Source organism: Castor canadensis, chromosome 1 (genome assembly GCF_047511655.1).
Source record: "Castor canadensis chromosome 1, mCasCan1.hap1v2, whole genome shotgun sequence".
Lineage (NCBI taxonomy): Eukaryota > Metazoa > Chordata > Mammalia > Rodentia > Castoridae > Castor > Castor canadensis.
The window spans coordinates 140,805,512-140,812,573 of record NC_133386.1 but is presented as its reverse complement, the minus strand read 5'-3'; positions in this window follow the sequence as shown (position 1 = coordinate 140,812,573).

Sequence of the window (7,062 nt, the reverse complement as noted above, 5' to 3'; positions counted from 1 at the left end):
CCTAAATAGCCTTTGCTACAATGCTTCACATACATCACTATCACAACAGCATCATTGGGTATTATTAACTCCATTTTACAGATAAAAAAGTCAAGGCTCAAAAGAATCATGTGACTTTCTCACATTCACCCAACAAGTTCATAGCAGATCCAGGAACTGAACTCTGTTCTCTCTGACTCCAAACTCCATTTGGTCTTGCAACTATTTTAAAAGAATTCATTTAAAAAATATTTGTGGAATGAATGAACACATGCTTGTGACTGTAGTCTATATTTGTGGTGACAATTTTGAACATTATGGCATATTTTAAGTTGACATAGTATATTAATCTGTTGAAAATAACTATTGGGTTTATGTTCACCAATTCCTCTGAACTGTTCTATGTTGGTTTCACAAACTATCTGAAGATTATCCACTGCCTGATGTATTCATAAAGTCTTCACTGCTCCAAAACACCAAACTCATGCACAGAATTCTTGAGTCTGGGAATGAGATCATTTGATCCTGATCCAACCTCCTGATTTTTGACAGGTCATCAGAGGCAGCTGAGAGTCTGGGGGAAAAGAAAGAATGAGATTATATCAACCTCACAAACTTACAGGCAGAAAGGTCCTTCTAGACTAAAACTGGAGGATCAGCCGCTGAGCGGCCCTGCTCCTGACACTGGCTCCAGAGCTTTTCTTTTTCCAGGAGAAGCCATATGAAGAAAATCCAGGAATGGGAATGCTATCATAATTGAAAAAGGGAGGCTTTATAAGGAATCCAGAAGCTGCCTGGAGGGAGACATTTGCCCAGCAAAAAAACAAATTCCTAGGGAGAACTCTGTACAGCTGTGCCCAGTTAACACTTTGTGCTTCAAATAAAATGTTAAGGGCAGTTTCTTATAAGTCTATCTTCACTCTTACTTTCCCAAAGGAGAAGTGGAGCTACAGTTTCAAGTCTCAACAGTGTCACTCCCAAACAGTTGTGACCTAAACAGTTGTGGAACAAAGCTTCAAATCAGGTCACCGTGCAGGGAGAAATGGTGTTAATGGATCATCCATGAGTTTGTTCAGCTGTCACTTGCCAGTTTCATAGCAATCAAAAGACACAAAGCCAACACAGAAGAAGAGCTGCTAGGTAACCACATTCATTGAAGTGAGTGAAATGGTTGACAGCCCAAGCTGTTACCTGGGAATTCTGAATATCTTGGGGGTTGCTAGCAACCTGTGAATAGGCACAGAAAACAACTTAACAGGGAGCAACCAAAGGAAGACTCCAAACCTTTGCGAGTCTCTTGTATGTCCTTTGCCAGCTGAAGGGACTATGAAGCTGCTCTGATAACTGACCCCCGAACTGCTACCAGTATATTTCCCATAGTAGTAGAAAATTGGTCATTTGCACAGACAGCTTTTGTTAAAACTGTGGATGCTCATAAGTAGCTCTCAGGCTTTGTCTATTAATAAAGCCATGACACTGAGTGGTGGCCTTGGATGGCTGGTAAATTCAAGAATAATGATTAATTAAACGTATCTTGGCAAAGGATTAAGAGGGAATTACTTTGCCTGTTATATAGTAAAAGAGAATCAGTTAAATACTTATTTCCATTAAAGAGGCTGTAGAACAGATATCTTAAGTGATCTGTATATTTTTTCTTCTTCTTTTTATATCACAGGTTCTTGGTCCTTGAGAAAGTCTAGAGAAAAAATTCTTTTCTAGGAGTTCCTAGAAAAATGTGCTGTACCTAAGAAAATGTGCTGTCACTTTTAGGTATTATCTGAACTAACAGAAAGTCCTTTCCCAGAAAGTACTTCAACAGATGGGGGAAACATTTTCACAGTCCAGATAAATGTGCCATGAAATATGCAAGACTCTATGGAGACAATGCACAGTTCAAATAGATGCTTCCAAGATACAGAAGCAAAAGATGTCCAGACTGTTACAGGACTATAAAAATGAAAATGGCTGTCCTTGCTAAGGACTCCAGTCTAAGGAGAAATGGCCCATGAACACAGTTGCAGGAAGTGGGATGCAGTTATCAGAATTCCAGGACCTATTTGGTTCAAACCCAAGAAATTTAAGCCCTTCATCACCCAAGACAATAATAATCAATGGACACGCATACAAAGGGCATGATGCCTAGAGCTAATTTTGACTGGCTGAGTGTCTGTTCTTTTCTGCCTGTCCTGAGACAGATATTTGGAGTACATTCCCTGTGCCTACCTGTCCATCAACAGTTAACATAGCATTGGCTCAACTCAAAATCTTTGGACAGCCTTGGTCCAAAACTCAGCTCTGTCGCCAATCACGTGACCATAGGCTAACTGTATAACTTCTTCATCTCTGTTTTGTATTTTGATATGGGGGAAATAGTTATATCTGCTCTATAGATTTATTTTGTAAAATAAGATAGAAAGACTTCAGTACAATACATTGCATTCAATCAAATCATGTTCCTAAACATGTTATTATATATTCTTATTATTTTCCTGCCTGTTATTGTCTTTCATTGATATAGTTTAGTAAGTTACCATTTATTACCTAGTATGTACCAGACACTGTATTCCAGACTTTAAGATGAAAGATGTGGTATGTATACTCAAGAAGTCTACAATTCAGATAGATAAGACAACAATGATAATAAGGCAAATCTGGTCAGAACATTGCTTCAACTCAAGGTCTTCAGTGGTCTGAGGACCTTGTGACCCCTCTGGCTTAGTCCTTACAAGGGCCATCTTTCCACTCTCTCTGCTTCAGCCACATTACACTTATCATTATTTCCCTGAACACATAGCACTTTGGATCCACTCTGAGCCCTCTCCCATTCTGTTCTCTAAAGCAATATTAAGATGTATTTTGTTGTTTTATTGACATTAAAATTGCAATGGCTTTTTTTCCTATACATTTTGATTTTCAAGTAATTTTTGAGAATTTTTCCTTTTTTTTTGTGGTGGTACTGGAGGTTGAATTCATGGACTCCCACTTACTAGGCAGATGCTCTACCACTTGGGCCACACCACCAACCATGCTTTTTTCTTTTCTTTCTAGTTCCCATACTTCATAGTTCCCTAATCCTGTCTTTAGTCTATATCTTGGATAAAACACAAAAGTTATTCACTTAACATCTATCATCTCACCCTACCCTGCTCTCATGCCCTCATTCCTAGCTTCCCATTTCTTCAGACATTATTTCAGCAAGAAAATTTGGTCAACTTCTCTCAACCATAGAAGCTGGGTTGTTCTGACACCTATATGACCAATACAATTACTTCTTTTTTAATTAACATATATTAATGGTACAGAGGTTTAATTGTGATATTTCCATACATGCATACAATATACTTTGGTCAAATTCACCTCCTCTTTTACTGTTTGTTATTTTTCTCCCTCTTTCACCCCCTTTTTAAAGTTTCATGCATATATGTAATGTACTTCATTAGTATTCACTCCCATCACACACTCCTTTGGTCTTTAACCCCAAATAGTCCCCATTTATGGACATATTATATTATTTTTTAGGTCTAAATTCTTCATATGAAAGAAAAGATAATATTTGCATTTCTGAGCTTGGTTTACTTTGTTCAACACAATTATCTCCAACTCTACCCATTTTTCTGCAACATAATCTTATTCTTCTCTGTGGCTGAATAACACTCCATTATGTATGTAAGCCACATTTTCTCTATCCATTCATTATTTTTGGGCACTTAGACTGATTCCATAGTTTCACTGCTGTAAATAGTGCAGCAATAAACATGAGTGTACAGATATCTCTCTTGAATGCAACTTGCATTCCATCGGTATATGCCTGAGAATGATAAAGAAGGACCATATGGTACTTCCATTTTTAGGGTTTTGAGGAACCTCCATACTGATTTCCATACTAGCTTCAACAATTTACATTCCCACAGTGTATAGGGCTCCTGTTTCCTCTGTATCCTCACCAACATTTGTTCAGTAGTAGTAGTAATAGTAGTAGCAGTAGCATACATTGTGACATTTACAAAAGTTCTTGCAATATTTCATAGTTGAATTCATCCCTTCCATCATCTCCTTTATCGCCTCTTCCTCCACTCCTGGGATAGTTTCAACAGGTCTCATGTGGTAGCCCACCTGCCTAGCAAGCATGAGGCCCTGAGTTCAAACCCCAGTCCCACCAAAAAAGAAAAAGAAATGTGGTTTGTTTTCTTGACGATGACCATTCTGACTGTGGGAGATGGAATATTAGTGTTACTTTGATTTGCATTTCTTTTATCACTAAGGAACTTTTCTTCATGTATTTGACATTGTACTTCATCCTTTGAGAATTGTCTGTTCAGGTCATTTACCCATTTATTTATTAGATTTTTTTTCTGGATATTAATCCTTTGTCCAATGAATAGCTGGCAGAGATTGTCTCCCATTCTGCATGTTGTCTCTTCATTCTGGTAATGGTTTCCATTGCTGTCCAGAAGCTTTCTAATTTGAAGCAATTCCATTTGTCAATTCTTGCTCTTATTTCCTGAGCAATTGGCATTCTACTCAGAAAGTCATTTCCTATAACTATATCTTTATGTATTTTCTCATGTTTTCCTGTAATAGTTTCAAAGTTACAGGCCTTAGATTAATATCTTTGTCCATTTTGAATTTATTTTATACAGGATGAGAGATACTAACCTAGTTTCAGTCTTCTACAGGTGGGTATATAGTTTTCTCAACACCATTTTTTGAAGAGGCTGGGTTTTTTTTTTTCCCAATATGTTTTTTGCTCCTTTGTCAAAAATCAGATTTCTGTGGATGTGTGAGTTTATTTCTGGATCCATTGGTCTATGTGTCTCTTTGTGTACCAGTGCCATGTTGTTTTTGTTACTATGACTCTGCAGTGTAATTTGAATTCAGGTACTATAGTACTTCCAGCATTGCTCTTTATGCTCAGGATTGCTTTGGCAATTGGATTCTTGAATGTGTCTATATGAATATTAGGGTTGATTGTCCTATATCTGTGAAGAATTTTGATGGAGTTTGTCCCAGGACTTCTTAAATTTAAATGTTGTATGAATAACCTGCATGTCTTGTGAAAATGCAGATTATGATTCAGGATATCTAAGTTTTTCTGTATTTTCAGTAAGTTTTCTGATGATGCCAAGCTATTGGTCCTTTAACAACTAAAATCTCAGTTAATACCCCATTTGAGTAATTGTAACTCAGCATTCTAATTTCCCACATTCTTATTTGTATCCCACATTAAAGCTCTAACTGTAGTATCTGGGATGGTCTGTTGTGTTCACTGTTTCATCCTCAATATTGTGTTCAGTATCAGGTATACAGTGTATATAAGATATATTTGACAGTACTGGAAGGCAAACCTGAGCCTGGCCCATGCTAAAAATGTACTCTACCATTGAGTAATACTCCAAATCACTATACAATATTTCCTGGAATGATAGCTGAATGAAAAACTTTTATAGAAGCATGTACAAGACATTGTGGGAGCAGAGAGAAATGTAATAAATGGGAGTCCTAGGAACAGCCAGCAGAAGCTCATGGGAAGTGGTAAGGCTGAGCCACATTCTTCTATACTCTAAAATTAAATGACCAGTGTTAGAGTTGATCAAACCAACAGGGGTAGGAAATTTTCTAATAACTCAACATGACTGGAGCCAGCAAAAGAGGTGAATGATGCTTTCCTCAGACCACAGAGGGCCAGGAGGAAACATAGGGCCTCAGTATGTTTTTGAAAACAGTGGTCTAGGTAGATCACCTTTTAATACAACAATCAGCTTTTGTTGCTGTTGTCCTTATTCTCTTGCTTTTAAGTATATTTCTACAATTCGGATAGTTTAGCCATAAATCGCCGTATTTGCCTCTGACCTCTTTCTCCTACAACAAACTCTGTTTCTTTCAAACTTGCACTATTTGGGTTGCCTTGTAAGATTCTCAGCCCTGATACCCACTTTCTTATTTCTTTGATGACTGTAAATAATACTGCAATAAATGCTCCTGTGCATAAAATGTGGCCTATATCTCTCATATTTTCCTTGTGGTAAATTTCTAAATGGAATATATGGACATTTTAAGACAATAGTACTCTGGAAAATCCACTTTATGCAAACATTGTAAAACAATGCTCAGTTCACTGTAAAACAGTAACTTAACATTGTACATTGTAAGTTTTAAAAAAAGGTTTGCTGATTTGATAAGCAAGAATATCTTTCCATTAACTCCAGTAAAATGTTGACATGGAATATGATTTATTTCAAATCCCTGGAACACATTGAATTCTGATCATCTTAGTGGGTTACCAAGTTCTGGAAATATTAATGTGAAATCTAATTAAGTCACAGACTATGATATGTTTCCCATATTCAATGGTACTGATATTGACAAATTAATTAGAAATGTTTTCATGTGATTTTTATTGAGGAAAATGGTGATTTAATAAAATCACCAGTGGCAGTTTTACTAAACTGGTATGAGACTAGGGCAGTAAAGAAAGTCCATATTTTACGTGTACCAATATGTTTATCAGTAAGTTGACCAATACTCACATTAATTCTATATGCATGTACCAAGCTCTGAAACAGAATTTACACACTACCACTACAGCAATCTATTGTTCTGAAAGAAGAGCAGCACATTTTCAACTACAGGAAAAATAAATGTTACCATTCTCAAATACCTTCCAAGACTGATGGAAAAGCAATCAGAGACCTAGAGTTTGCCCAACCAGGTAGAGGTAATGTTTTTACAGGTCTCAGGAATTTCCCTATGAGGAGACATAACAGTTTTTGTACATTATGTACAAAATACAAGCACACACAAGTGACAACCTGTTAGCATGCAGTCTGGTCCATAAGCATACATGCATGCTGTTGAGTTTAGATGATGTGATTGGAAGTAACAGTGGATGGACAGTCATGTGAAAACTTCAAAAAATTAGTTTAGAAAACTGAAAAATTGTGCGACTTACTATGTAAGATCTTACTGAGAGATCTATGTAAGTGAAATTTAAACTGCATAGACCAAACTAATAATGGATTTTCTACCAAATTTGTTATCTTAGAGTTGTGTAGGTCATAAGTTGGATATGGGTCTCATTGAGTC